The sequence below is a fragment of the Clytia hemisphaerica genome, unplaced genomic scaffold (assembly GCF_902728285.1).
Source record: "Clytia hemisphaerica strain Z4C2 unplaced genomic scaffold, Clytia hemisphaerica genome assembly, whole genome shotgun sequence".
NCBI classification, from domain to species: Eukaryota; Metazoa; Cnidaria; class Hydrozoa; order Leptothecata; family Clytiidae; genus Clytia; species Clytia hemisphaerica.
Genome location: NW_027103281.1, coordinates 122,340 through 138,170, shown reverse-complemented (window position 1 = coordinate 138,170; position 15,831 = coordinate 122,340). Strand labels below are relative to the sequence as shown.

The 15,831-nt window shown below is 35.2% G+C and overlaps 1 long non-coding RNA gene across 1 annotated transcript; it reads left to right on the top strand.

Moving 5' to 3' along the window:
* Positions 1-12,957: 12,957 nt before the first annotated feature.
* LOC136802629 (uncharacterized) lies at positions 12,958-15,370 on the top strand. The gene is made up of 3 exons (XR_010846026.1): positions 12,958-13,090; positions 14,707-14,784; positions 15,259-15,370. It is a non-coding gene; the product is annotated as an uncharacterized lncRNA (long non-coding RNA).
* Positions 15,371-15,831: the final 461 nt, after the last annotated feature.

Sequence of the window (15,831 nt, the reverse complement as noted above, 5' to 3'; positions counted from 1 at the left end):
TTGGATTTTAATAACTCATCTGGCGATGGTTTTTTAAGTTTTCCACCACAACTCGAGTTTTCTTTACATGATCTACTGCTCAAAGCGTTTTCGGCACCACATTTAGTGCATTTTACCTTTCCACTATCCACAGTTTTCATTATATCAGCAATTTTATCGACATAATCTTCTTTGTTTTCATCTAGTTGCTTAACAGCAAGAGCAATTATATCTCCCAAAAAACCATCACGTAATTCACGAAATTCTTCACTTTGTTGCGTAAGTTTCGCTATAAGTTCGTCCCTCTTATGTTTATCAACCTCTTCAAACATCCATTCATCTGGTTTCTTTTTTTCGTCACTTTGTAATTCGCTTTTGGGATCGAAGATTATATTCAAATGACTTTTCATAACGATTGTTGGTACGGTATTGTCACCTTTAATGAGGTACGTCTTGCCGACTTTTTGATTGTTGTCGAAAGTTGCTTTTGCCAACCCATCTGGGAATGGAATCTTTTCAATACTTTGGTCGTCAAGCCAATTTTGAATGAATGAGTACGACCCACCGGGCATCCGACTTGCCATGAAATTGGCAAACGCTTTGCAGTTTGTTAGCTGATAAGACATCAAACTTTCCAGGAAATGATTAGTCAATACTAATTTTGGATCCCGACAAAAGTAAATGAGCTCAACTATCTTTTCAATAATATTAACCTTTTTGTCATTAGCTTCATTGATGTCAATATCACAGATATTACAAACAAGATTGATGAGCTCGTGCGGTCGTTCGGACAGCCATTTAGTTGCGTTGTGTTCTATCAAGTCTTTAATACCACCAATGTTTTTTTCGAACCTTGTTCAGAAATAAAAAGGATATCACTCCTAATAGCTTCTTTAATCTGACGTCAAACGCTTTTTCAAGAAGGATGTCGTCGGAATCACTATTAGAATATTCTCCCTCAAGTTCAGTGTCATTTGTTTCATTAGTTACTATTGAAGCCTGATTCACACATTCTTGACAAATAGTTGAGGTTGAATCGTCAATTATAAGTTTTTTGAGCAAGTCGTTGTATACATCGATTGATATTTTCTTTTTTTTATTCAAGTCAATTTTTGGCGAGTCGTCATTCGCCTAGTCGTGGATCAGCGAGCCGCTATTTACCTTGAAGCGGCCTGAGGAATCTCTCTTCCGATTTTGCTTTGTGTTTAACCGACCACTTTGCCTTCTATATTCAGCTTTTTTGTCACCTTTGTCATTGTTATTCATAACAGCACAGTTTGTATCTACAAGGGATTATTCCACCGCCTCCTCTTCGGTTTAATCCTTTAAGACCATTTCGATTTCTCTTAAAAGACTGACTAACATGGGGTAGCCTGCTTATAGTTGGGTCTTTCAAAGAAATACATTTGACTTCTTTCACAAGAGCATTAGCAAGCAATTTTCTAAACACACCACATAAATTTGCTGGAACGTGACCAACATCCTTTCCAGCATTACTTCTTAGGGTTTGTTCTTCTTCTTTGCCTTTTGCTTCTCTGACAACAACGTCTAACAGCGCAGATGGAATACCGGCTTCTTGAGGCATTTTTACCATCATTGCAGTGCGGTCATATTTGTTATTGTTGTCTTCCTCCACAAACATTTCAATTTGATGATGGGTTCTTCTTTAAAGTGATGATAACCTTTTATTGATGAAGAGTCAATGATTATTTATCTCATGGTGATGAGTTAATTCAAGAAAATCGACACTTAGACTTAGTGCTTTTACTGCTCAACCTGTACAAACTGATATGGCGCTTAAATTGCTGAAACAGAATATTAAGAAAGTAGTATAGTCTGAAAGACTAGAAATCAATCTCCTAGTAGAATTTCTAGCTAGTTATATAAAAACGTTTCCCCACCGAATAACAAAACGAGTTACTCAATTTAGTAACAGCGTAATCTACGAAATTTCTGTTACTCGTTCGAGTAACGTTACTCGATCGGTACTCGATCGGAAAACTGTTGCCGTTTCGGGAAGATTCCCGTACTGACTAGGGAAAGTGGCTTTGATTTTATTGATATTTTGAGACTCTTAAAAAAGTTCTTTCATTTTGAAAGAAGACAATTTGAAGACTAGTAGGCCAAAACGTAGACCGTCACTTTTACGAGACTTTCTTAATGTATCGTGATGCTCTGATATGTGAGATGAGACTAGGAGGTGTGTTTTTATCATTTCTTAATAAGTTACAGGCTTTTAAATGAACGCCGCATGTAATCGTCACTTCTGTTTCATTTTTAATTTAGCTCGAACTTCTTAAAACAGATTTTGGAAAATGGCACCCCACCTCTTCAAGCAAACAAAAGAGGAAATGATGATATTGTTACAAAGTAAGTATGAGAAAACAAAATTAAGGAATATACATTTTTCTAAAGTTAAATAAAATCATTGCTAGACTTTTTTTCTGAGTAACGTTGTCAAAAGAGAGCTAGTCTACACAATAGACAGCTCCAGGCTTTTAGGCTTTACTCTGAGTCTATAGGCACTACTATAGGCGGCAACTATCAATAGAGATTTCAAATAAAAGAATGTTCAAAACACAGCTGATTGGCTTATGTTTCGAAACTCGAAGAGTAGGAGTTTTACGCGTGAAATGAAGGAATATATGACGTAGCCTAAAAGAGAGCTTGTCTGTCCGTATTTTGTATTAAGTATTTTGTTGTTGATTAATTTTGTTTTACTCATAGGTTATTTGAAAGAGTTGCCGTACTTGAGAACAGACAGGAAAGTCTCATAAAAACGGTCCTTCAACTGACACAAAACTTTCCTGGATCAAAGAATACTTCTTACAATGTAAGTTTTTTCTCCCTCCCTATTTTACTAATGGTACTAACTTATGCTATGCCATCACACCAGCTTAGATGTCTATTTTTTTTATTTGGTCTACTAGGCAAAATTAATTTTGCACTGTCGGGAACAAAATAAGTTAAAAAAGTCAACCTAATACTAAAGAAGTCCTCATACCAACAAATTTTCAATTTGCCATTTAAGGAGGAAAAAATGGATGAATGGTTCCAAATACAAAATTACGATCGCGTAAGTTTTGGAAATTTTAAATACAGTAGTGGATATAAAATGTTGTCTTGTAAGTTGGGATATGCCCACAATTGTTTTGAAATCAAAGTGTCTATTATTTCATCTCTTGACTCGGAGATTTTCGGCGCCGTAGAGTGGTTCCTTTTTTGGACGAAACTATCCTAAATACAATCTACCAAATCGATATTGAAAAGCCTCCTACCTGGATGAAAACAACAGGGATGTGAATAATAATCCACATTTAATAGATGGGAACTAAATTTTGTTTTTCGTCTTGCGCTCCCCTGGGTATATAGAATTTAAAGGTACATGCACACTATAGCAAAACTGCTTCGCTCATGTATATTCGCTTCGCAATAAACATAATCTCTAAAAAATGCCAGGTTTTGTGATGATCTGATCCTTTTTGAAGATAGTTTTGCTGCTTCGGAGATGTAAATCCAAGTTCACACCCGAACTCTTTAACAAAAACCTCCCAATTAAGTTTCAAGAAGGACCTGGCCGCATTCATCTCAAAATGCAATAGGCCAAAGGTTGGTACTAGCCAATCAAACTCGCGCTTAGGCTTTGCTTTGCCTAAAATGGACCACTTGTGCTCTTCAAATGATTCTAGCTTGTAGTAAGAATCTGAACAAGAAGAACAGTACCATACATTTTGAATTAAGTCACGAACAGTGGTGCAGGGCAATCCATCACATTCTACGAAAAGCCAGTGTCTTTTTCCATCAGAAACATAATTTGAAATTCCAGCTCTCCTCCCAATGTTTCTCAAAACTTTTATGATGTTGGCATAACTATTAGGGTTGAGGAAATCAGGTTCCCCTACATGACTTTCAAACTTCGTATCGGTGAATTCAACTTCTCTAAATGCATCGTAAGGTTTCAATGAAATTTTGGATTTTAATAACTCATCTGGCGATGGTTTTTTAAGTTTTCCACCACAACTCGAGTTTTCTTTACATGATCTACTGCTCAAAGCGTTTTCGGCACCACATTTAGTGCATTTTACCTTTCCACTATCCACAGTTTTCATTATATCAGCAATTTTATCGACATAATCTTCTTTGTTTTCATCTAGTTGCTTAACAGCAAGAGCAATTATATCTCCCAAAAAACCATCACGTAATTCACGAAATTCTTCACTTTGTTGCGTAAGTTTCGCTATAAGTTCGTCCCTCTTATGTTTATCAACCTCTTCAAACATCCATTCATCTGGTTTCTTTTTTTCGTCACTTTGTAATTCGCTTTTGGGATCGAAGATTATATTCAAATGACTTGTCATAACGATTGTTGGTACGGTATTGTCACCTTTAATGAGGTACGTCTTGCCGACTTTTTGATTGTTGTCGAAAGTTGCTTTTGCCAACCCATCTGGGAATGGAATCTTTTCAATACTTTGGTCGTCAAGCCAATTTTGAATGAATGAGTACGACCCACCGGGCATCCGACTTGCCATGAAATTGGCAAACGCTTTGCAGTTTGTTAGCTGATAAGACATCAAACTTTCCAGGAAATGATTAGTCAATACTAATTTTGGATCCCGACAAAAGTAAATGAGCTCAACTATCTTTTCAATAATATTAACCTTTTTGTCATTAGCTTCATTGATGTCAATATCACAGATATTACAAACAAGATTGATGAGCTCGTGCGGTCGTTCGGACAGCCATTTAGTTGCGTTGTGTTCTATCAAGTCTTTAATACCACCAATGTTTTTTTCGAACCTTGTTCAGAAATAAAAAGGATATCACTCCTAATAGCTTCTTTAATCTGACGTCAAACGCTTTTTCAAGAAGGATGTCGTCGGAATCACTATTAGAATATTCTCCCTCAAGTTCAGTGTCATTTGTTTCATTAGTTACTATTGAAGCCTGATTCACACATTCTTGACAAATAGTTGAGGTTGAATCGTCAATTATAAGTTTTTTGAGCAAGTCGTTGTATACATCGATTGATATTTTCTTTTTTTTATTCAAGTCAATTTTTGGCGAGTCGTCATTCGCCTAGTCGTGGATCAGCGAGCCGCTATTTACCTTGAAGCGGCCTGAGGAATCTCTCTTCCGATTTTGCTTTGTGTTTAACCGACCACTTTGCCTTCTATATTCAGCTTTTTTGTCACCTTTGTCATTGTTATTCATACCAATATTTGTTTTCAATTTTTTAAATCTGCGAGGAAAAAAAAGCAAGTAATTACTGACCAACGATCTTTTAAATGAATAAAGAATAATCATGAAAATAGAAGGGAAATAGAATAACAAAATCACGAATCATAGCACTCTTTTTTTATAAACAACACAATAATACAAAATTATAGTGAATAAACAAAGTAAAGATAAAGAGTCATGAAGATAATAAAATGCCACATAAACAAATACTTTAAAATATCTACCATTTTACATTTCACTCATATCTAATCGTTTCACTTCCACCATGCTGATTTATTTTCAATATAAGTTCTGGCAATTCATTTTTAACCCTTTCATATGTAGAGTCATAACAGCACAGTTTGTATCTACAAGGGATTATTCCACCGCCTCCTCTTCGGTTTAATCCTTTAAGACCATTTCGATTTCTCTTAAAAGACTGACTAACATGGGGTAGCCTGCTTATAGTTGGGTCTTTCAAAGAAATACATTTGACTTCTTTCACAAGAGCATTAGCAAGCAATTTTCTAAACACACCACATAAATTTGCTGGAACGTGACCAACATCCTTTCCAGCATTACTTCTTAGGGTTTGTTCTTCTTCTTTGCCTTTTGCTTCTCTGACAACAACGTCTAACAGCGCAGATGGAATACCGGCTTCTTGAGGCATTTTTACCATCATTGCAGTGCGGTCATATTTGTTATTGTTGTCTTCCTCCACAAACATTTCAATTTGATGATGGGTTCTTCTTTAAAGTGATGATAACCTTTTATTGATGAAGAGTCAATGATTATTTATCTCATGGTGATGAGTTAATTCAAGAAAATCGACACTTAGACTTAGTGCTTTTACTGCTCAACCTGTACAAACTGATATGGCGCTTAAATTGCTGAAACAGAATATTAAGAAAGTAGTATAGTCTGAAAGACTAGAAATCAATCTCCTAGTAGAATTTCTAGCTAGTTATATAAAAACGTTTCCCCACCGAATAACAAAACTTAACTTAACTCAAACTTAACCATCACAAAGATGTACGTTTATCTGAACTTTGGGCCGTTACTTCCTCCTTGATCTCAGCAGGAATCAGAAACACTCACCCAAACACCATAGTACATGTCTTCAACACCGTTGTTATACCAAAGCTGCTCTACGGATTAGAAATTGTTAAACTGTCCAACTCCGACATCGCACAACTAGAAGCCCAAGCTAGGTCAAGCCTCAAAGCACTTATGGGAGTCTCCAAGCACAGTCGAAATCTTATCAGTCAGATCTACAAAATACCAGACACTTCAGCGTTAATCAAGAAACGTGCAATGCTACTACCACATCAACTACTCAAATGCAACATGTTACGAAACTATCTTCTACACCTAGCAACCCTGGATAGCGCTCAAAGATCCTACTCTTCAATCGATACAGTCTTTCAATTGTATGCTCAAAATGACTTGTCCATTGTCTCTACCCTAATAGGAAACAAACCAAATATACAGTTTATGAAGCTACCTGAAGACTCAGAAAACCTTGAAATCACCAGCTGCAAAACTCACTTAGAAAACTGGCACGTATACGAACATAGAGTTGCATTCAAGGCCCTCCTAGAGGCAAAAATTCAAAGATGAATCTAGTTTATTTTATGATATATTGGTCTACTGAATAATATAATTATACAATGTTAGGTTTTATATCACTTAAGGTCACTACATACTCCTTGTGAGTTTTCACTCCCAACTAATCCATTTGCATTTTCCATAGCTCCAGGACAGAATTCTTTAGGACCTCCGTCCTGTTTCTGCCTGTTTTGTCCTATGTTTACATTTTCGGGGAATCTCCTGCTGAATATTAGTATCTCAATCGGTTAGGTTCTACTTTGTTTTTGTTTATCAAGAGGGAGATTCCTACAGTCCGGACGGAACGTAATCTCGGGAGAAACAACCCTCGCCTGCGGATAGGCCCCGTAACGGAGTGTTGTTTCTTCCCAGAGCCCGCTTTTCGCCCTTAGTGGTCTACTGATCACTATTCTGTTCGCACGCACTTTAAAAAACGAAAACTTATTTTTTTTCTAGATATATTTAGGATTTTTCTCTTTTTTTTTTTTAAATGTAAATATTTACCTTCAGAGACTTATTATATATACTGATATATACCAGATTATTGGTGGCAAAAGAGAACAAGAAAAAAAAAAAAAAAAAAAAAACGAGTTACTCAATTTAGTAACAGCGTAATCTACGAAATTTCTGTTACTCGTTCGAGTAACGTTACTCGATCGGTACTCGATCGGTACTCGATCGGAAAACTGTTGCCGTTTCGGGAAGATTCCCGTACTGACTAGGGAAAGTGGCTTTGATTTTATTGATATTTTGAGACTCTTAAAAAAGTTCTTTCATTTTGAAAGAAGACCATTTGAAGACTAGTAGGCCAAAACGTAGACCGTCACTTTTACGAGACTTTCTTAATGTATCGTGATGCTCTGATATGTGAGATGAGACTAGGAGGTGTGTTTTTATCATTTCTTAATAAGTTACAGGCTTTTAAATGAACGCCGCATGTAATCGTCACTTCTGTTTCATTTTTAATTTAGCTCGAACTTCTTAAAACAGATTTTGGAAAATGGCACCCCACCTCTTCAAGCAAACAAAAGAGGAAATGATGATATTGTTACAAAGTAAGTATGAGAAAACAAAATTAAGGAATATACATTTTTCTAAAGTTAAATAAAATCATTGCTAGACTTTTTTTCTGAGTAACGTTGTCAAAAGAGAGCTAGTCTACACAATAGACAGCTCCAGGCTTTTAGGCTTTACTCTGAGTCTATAGGCACTACTATAGGCGGCAACTATCAATAGAGATTTCAAATAAAAGAATGTTCAAAACACAGCTGATTGGCTTATGTTTCGAAACTCGAAGAGTAGGAGTTTTACGCGTGAAATGAAGGAATATATGACGTAGCCTAAAAGAGAGCTTGTCTGTCCGTATTTTGTATTAAGTATTTTGTTGTTGATTAATTTTGTTTTACTCATAGGTTATTTGAAAGAGTTGCCGTACTTGAGAACAGACAGGAAAGTCTCATAAAAACGGTCCTTCAACTGACACAAAACTTTCCTGGATCAAAGAATACTTCTTACAATGTAAGTTTTTTCTCCCTCCCTATTTTACTAATGGTACTAACTTATGCTATGCCATCACACCAGCTTAGATGTCTATTTTTTTTATTTGGTCTACTAGGCAAAATTAATTTTGCACTGTCGGGAACAAAATAAGTTAAAAAAGTCAACCTAATACTAAAGAAGTCCTCATACCAACAAATTTTCAATTTGCCATTTAAGGAGGAAAAAATGGATGAATGGTTCCAAATACAAAATTACGATCGCGTAAGTTTTGGAAATTTTAAATACAGTAGTGGATATAAAATGTTGTCTTGTAAGTTGGGATATGCCCACAATTGTTTTGAAATCAAAGTGTCTATTATTTCATCTTTTAAAGCGCGTTATTTTGACCTCAAATTATTCATAAATACAGTAACAATTTTTATATCTTTTCCATTTTTATACACTGATGATACATTTGATGCTCTCATTTTGGTGTTTCAATTAGTTCCCGTTTTCGATTAAGCTAGCTGAAATCGTCTTCAAACTTCCTGAAAAAACTCTCATAATTGACAGTTTATTGTTTACTAAAAGCTAATTTCATGGTGAAGATTTCAAGTCACATTCGGGTCACATTCTCTCATTCAATTCTCTCAAGCATAAAAAGGTATTTACGAGAAATCTTCCAACTACTCGATGCACTCCCGTGGTTGACGAAAACTAATTCGAATTTCCCTTAAAATAAAGCATGAACAATACCAGCTTTATCATCCTAAGGGCTTTTGATGCTAAACCACAAGGTAAACCGGCGTTTACGACGACAGGAACCGTCTAGTAGTTTCTATTTTAACCTGTTTTAACAAATAATTTTTGGATTTTAGCGGAAGCTTGTCAAAATTGCGGATGAGGCATCAAACTTTAAAGAGGCCGCAAGAAAAATAATGGACGAAATTCTAACGACGCAAGAATTCGAGGAATGCACCGTTAAAGGTCAAGGACCACTGACAACGAAGCCTGGCTTGCCGATAGTGAAGATGGCAATAATTAAAAGTTAGTATATACTTAATACATACTTTACTTTTTACGACGCTTTGATGGTAAAAGTTTGATGAAAGTGTCATTAAAATACAACAACATAAAATAAATTAAATTACATATTGTTTATAATGGGGTTGGATAAGCTCCTGATCCTGCGGCACTATAAAATCATCACGTTAAATTTGGCACGAGGTTTACTTCTTTATCTGAGCCATGTCCCTTTTTTTCAGGACAAATTGTATATGAGTAAAATCCTCATGCCAAATTTTACGTCTTTTTTATTTGATTTCTCTTCTCGATTAATATTTGTCTCGATATAATTTGCAGCTGAAACTAAAAAGGCTGTGACTTTAGATAGAATTTGAATTGAATAGCGGATTTGTGCTTGCTGAAAAGATATTCTAGAGTGGAATTTCACAGAAGAAACTATTAAATATCATAGAAAAAAAATCAAAAAATAAGGAAAATGAAGTTTGAAATAGACTTCAGAAATTACGTTGCGAACATCACTTGCCTCGTTTTGTCTTGCTGATCAACTCCCAGAGGATTTTGTTAAAACTACTTTTCATCATTCATAAAAAAATCATTTTATGTATCACAAGGGACAAATCACCATGGTAAGTGTTGTGCAATTGTCTCTACTGCAAATTATATTGAGACATATTTTATCTTAGGAATTTAAAATCTATTGACTGCGAAAAGAAGTTTCGTCTCATTGTAATGTATATGGCTCTTCCAGGGAAAAAAAGATATGAAAAATCCCAGGAAGCCAGTTCATTCACCCCCCGTTGGGACGAACAATACAATCTCTTACTCAATCTCATAGATAAATTAAAGCTATGAATTTATATTGTAACTTAAATGATTATATTTTCTCTTTTTTTTTCAGAGTACGTCGGCAATAAAAGACATCGAGGCACGTATAAGGAGACGCATTTACATACTGCAATGCGAAATTACTTGACAAACATTAATAGACCTGGCACTGGATCTATAAACAAAAGGTGGCAAGACTTGCTGTCAATGCTAATAACAATTAATACCTTAAGGGAGCAGATGGTGGAAATTAACTTTAAAGCCAAAACTAAAAAATATTGCTTCCCCGTTCAAATAAGTTTTCCCCAAAATTAGTAAGGGTATTCAAGTTTTTTTTATTTTGTTGGACGAATTCTATATGAACATAAAAGACCACCTAGTAGCCAATCGCACCCTCATTCCGAGGCAATATCATAGTTTGCATAGATAAATTGTGTCCCTGCACGCGATTTGGAGCAGATTGAAAATAGGCCGATCCTTAAAAAGCCGAACTTTTGGCCGATATGGACCGGTCTGGACCGTTCCTGGCCGAATTTGGCCGATGTTGACCGATCTGGGCCAATCTAGGCCGATCTTAGCTGAACCATGTTTCCTAATCTTTTCTCTAAACAAAAGCCGATCTAGACTGGCCCAAATCGGCCAAATTCGGCCAAGTCCGGTCTGAAAACAAACAAGCAAATCTTTTTCGTATGACGGTATTTTTTGTTTACAATTTCGAGTGCCTAAAAACTTTCGAATCTTTTTGTTAAGTGTTCGAATGAACTCCAGAGAACGTTCAAATGTTTTGAAAAGTCTCTGACTCTAAAATCAAAACAAAAGCAAAAGGAAAAGTACTACAACAGAAGGAAGAAGGTGGAAGTATTTTTATTTTTATATTTTCACTAGAGTGAAAACCGTTCGAGAATAATTTTTCATGAGCTAAAAATTAAGATTATAAATTATCAAGTACTGTATTATCGGAATATCAGCAAAGGAAAAGGCGAGTAACAGTTTCTTTTTGAGAGATTAAGCTGTCGTTAGTTAAAAGGTCGAAACAAACAATTGTTCCTTTTGGTTTTGGTGTTACTTTATTAGCTGTGTATGAAATACGAAGAAAAATATTGACATGCAATTTATAACAGGGGGGATATATGTAAATGAGACAAGGATGTCTAAATAAACTAACGAAGGGACACAGTGCAATTCTATTCTAAGGAGGATTTCTAATAATCTTTTCTAAATGGATTCATAAAAGAGAGTGAGTCAAGGTTATAAAATACAGGAGAGTATGTGATTTACGATGAAAAAACTGTTTGAAAACAATTTTGCTTCTAATCAGTATTTCGGCTACCGTAAAACGTTCTGGACCGGTTCGTATCGGCCTGGACCGGACCATATCGGCCTAGACCGGTCTTACATTGGCCGAACATCACTGTTTTTGTTTTATCAGGTTTGTAACTTAACAAAACCAAACCTGGCCGTTATTGGCCGATCCAGACCGGACTTGGCCGATCCGAACCGGACCTGGCCGAACTAGGCCGATTTGGGCCGTATAATTACTTGGCCGATCCTGGCCGATCTTGAATGTGCTCTAAATCGCTTGCAGCGACACAATTTTGAATAAAAGCAGTTTAAAGTTATTCAACACTTTCTCACAGTTTTTGTCGATTTCCCAAATCAAATATTCATTGTTCAGCCTATTAAATCTTTAAACCTTAATTTGAAAAATCTCATATATTAATCGTATATTTGATACCTAATTTATTCCAAAGCCATGTACATAACATGTAAAAAGTCCGATAACTTATTTTAACCTAACCATGTACATAAACTTATTGGCCCAGCGTTAGCGAACGGGCCTTTCAAAAGCAACTGTCTGTTTGTCCGTCCCACTTTCGTTTTCGTTTTTACAAAAACCGCGCTCCTTCTAAATTGTAGACTAGCAAGTGTCCGTATTGCGTATTGTATTCAGTGAAGGGAGTGAGTCTGTTGCAAGTGGAGCTGCAGACTGAAATACCACTCAGGCATTTTAAGGCATGTCCAAATTTTCTGTAATTTTTAAACACCAATAGCACTCGCCAAGAGGTGTTCATTCATACCTTTTTGGAAGCGTATTAGGGTGTAGAATATGAAAAGTGCTGTTCGATAATTGTTTTGTTTGCCTAAATAAAGATATATGGATAAATAATGCAAAAAATGTAAAAATGCTGACGTCAGCAAAACTTATTTTTTAAATAACTTTTGATTGGCTTAATTTTAGATGCTGAAATTTTGCAGAATGCAAGAGAATATTGAAAAGCACATTTTGGATTAATTTTTTTTTTAGAAATTTGATGACGTCAGCAGAAATAAGTAAAAAACGCATTTTTGCAAAAATATGCTGACGTCAGCAAAATTTCAAAATATTTTTTTATTTAAAATGTGCCTATTCATAATGTCCTACTTTGGTTAAAATTTCAGCATCTAAAGTTAAGCCAATCAAAAGTTATTCAAAAAATAAGTTTTGCTGACGTCAGCATTTTTACATTTTTTGCAATATTTATTCATTTATCTTTATTTAGGCAAGCAAAACAATTATTGAACAGCACTTTTCATATTCTACACCCTAATACGCTTCCAAAAAGGTATGAATGAACACCTCTTGGCGAGTGCTATTGGTGTTTAAAAATTACGGAAAATTCGGACAGGCCTTAAAATGCCTGAGCACGACTAGTTACTAGTCTATCTAAGTTGTTGTTGTTGTAGATCTCGCGCACATTGCATTTTATAGCTCAAAATGGCGGATTAAGTGGAGACAAAGTTTTTTTCTCCTCCTGAAATATCAGACCAACCAGAACCAACTCTGACATTTTCAGACGCTGTTGTTTCATTGATTGTTGCTGTTTACAGATTTATTGATATACAATCGTTATTTTTCGTGATTATTCATCCTTTTACTGTGTTGTTTGCTGCTTGCTCATTTGTAAAACAAGAGGTATGTATTTTTTTTTGGAATATAAATTTTTCAGATCGAGTAGGCCACAAAACGTCTAATCCTGACCACCCCTTTCTAATCCCGACCTACCTCTAAAACAAACAATTTTTCCAAATTTAGATGGTATTTTAGTAGATTAGTTCTTCTTCATACTATTCAATTAAAGTTTTTAAAGTAAAGACAGTATTTTCTGTAAATTAGTATTAGAGGTAGGTCAGGATTAGAAAGGGGTGGTCAGGATTAGATAATCTGACAATATCAGATTCAAGATTTTTCTGCTATAAAATGATTCGCTATTGGTAATCCAGTACTTTCGAAAAAGCATTTTACCTCGGAAAACTTGTGTCGTCCACCGCCTTATAACAGACTTAAACTGGAGCAGCCCAATGCCCGTTTCCAGACAATGTCAATCGAACGCAGTTGAATGATGCAATTAATTCGATTGTCGAATACAATTTAATCGCAATCAAATATTACCCAGGATTTATTGCCGTTCAATTATGAGATATAATTGAATCAATTGGATATTAATTTTAGGTGCGCGCTTTTTAAATAGGGGACGACGCTTAATAGAAGGGCAGTGCTTGATAGAGGGAATTCTGTGGTCGCGGCCTTGTCTGATCAAATGCAATCGAACATCATTGTCCATGAATCGAACGAATCAAACGTAATTGACAGTCAATCAAACCAATCATTAACGCATGTCCCTGGCAACCCCCAGAAATTTCCAGGGCGATATGGGGGTAGACATTAATTGCCCGGTTTTCCTCTTGCTTTTTCTTCCGCTCTACCCCGAAAACGAGCATGACAAAGGAGAGAACGGCCACAACCATTGCCTAGTAAAATTTTGGACAGTCAATTTGGCTGTGTTTGAATACATAGACCTTTTTTCAAAGAGGCCACCCTGTTGAATAATTATGTAGTCCAGCAGAAAAACAATGATAAAACCATGCATAATTATTACAATATGCACGATACAGTAATTATGCATGGCTTTATCATTGTTTTTGGGGTCTTTGACGAAAGATTTTCGAATTTCTTATCGGCATTTGGCCGATTAGGGGAGGGGGAGCAGTTTCAACTACATGCCGATAAAAAAGCAAGTATTGTGACGAAAATCTTTTTAGCCAATTTCTTTCTGATTTCGTCCACAAACTTCACTGAAAGCATACAATTTCACTTGCTTTCACCTTTGCGCACAAATTTGCAACTTTAAAAGTACAGTTTTGAATTAGCTTTGATAAAAAAACTCTTTTTTCATTGGCCAGCACACTGCCTTTTCTTACAAAATGTTGGGAATTCATTGCGTCTTTTTTTAAACTTTTGGAACTAATTTTCACGGTTTTTCTCAAAAATTATTATTGTAATTTTTATGTGTTACACCAGGATCAACTGTGAAAATTTTAGAATTGAACTAACCGCAAAAACTTTAATTCCCGCAAAATGCAATTTTTCTGATTTTTTCACGGATCGTGAAAATTAGTTCCCTTTAGGTACATAGAATAAACAACATAGCAGAAATATTATTAGAACAACCTTTCATCTACTTCAAAATGGTTATAAAATTGGTAAATTTTCAAATTCTTTGATGTTAAATTAATATTTCTTCTTTTCAGCTTGAAAACCAACTGCGTGGACAACTCCTGATCAGTTGTCATCTCTGTCTTACCCATCATTATGACTGATTTATTCAGGTTGGTACTTACTGAGATAGAGGGGGAATCGAAAGCATAGGTCTAACTTGACATCACTTTTCATTGCTTGCAGCAGGAATATGTAATAGCGAAGCTGGATGATGAACAAGAACTTCTTAGGAAACTCCATCTTTGTCTTTTCTATTGTTAACTGTTCATAATAGAAACCATCTCTGAACCCTTTAAGTGTTCTATTTGTATAAGAAAAAAAGGCCAGGAAAACTTTTCATACAGTAATTCTGCTCAGATTTTAACTGTTTTCATGGAAAAAAGTTCCCAGTAAGTAAATAGACAAGAGCTTTCTCGTAAACGAAATTTATTTTTATCAGCATGTGCCATGAATTTGACTGGCTTTTTGTGATTTTTCTTGAATAACTTTGCATGTAAATATTTTCTTTGACTAATTAATTTCCAATTGATATGATGATGAATAGTATACATCTTTCTAAATTCCTTTTTTATTTCTTTTTACAGATTTCAAGACCAAAGGGTTACTAAACCCCTACTGAAGGGTTAAACCCTTCAACCAACCTACCTCAGATTACTTGGCATCACCAGATTACCTGGCATTACTAGATTACACTCGGAATTACTAGATTGCATGGAATTACTATATAACTCGGAATTACTAGATTACTCGGCTAATCAAAACTTGCGACATTAACAGATTACTCAGCTTACGAAATCGACTCAGCTTACTTAACTTACTCGTCATATTCAGCTCACTTAATATTTATCTACTAAGTATCGAAATTTAAATAAAGAAATTTGAATTAAAAACCAAACTTTATTTTACATTGGAAAAACAAACTTTATTTTATATATAATAAGAAAAACAAACTCTATTTTGCATAGGAAAAACTAAACTTTATTTTACATAGGAAAAACAAAGTGTATTTGATCTGGGGTTATTAGAGACAATGGAGTGTTTGAAATTTTTTCTTTGTTTGTGAAATGTTATTTCTTAAGTACATGCATTTTCTGTTGAAAACAATTAACTTGAGAATCAACTTTTAGACCTTTTATTGCGTGTGTCATAAAAAGCTA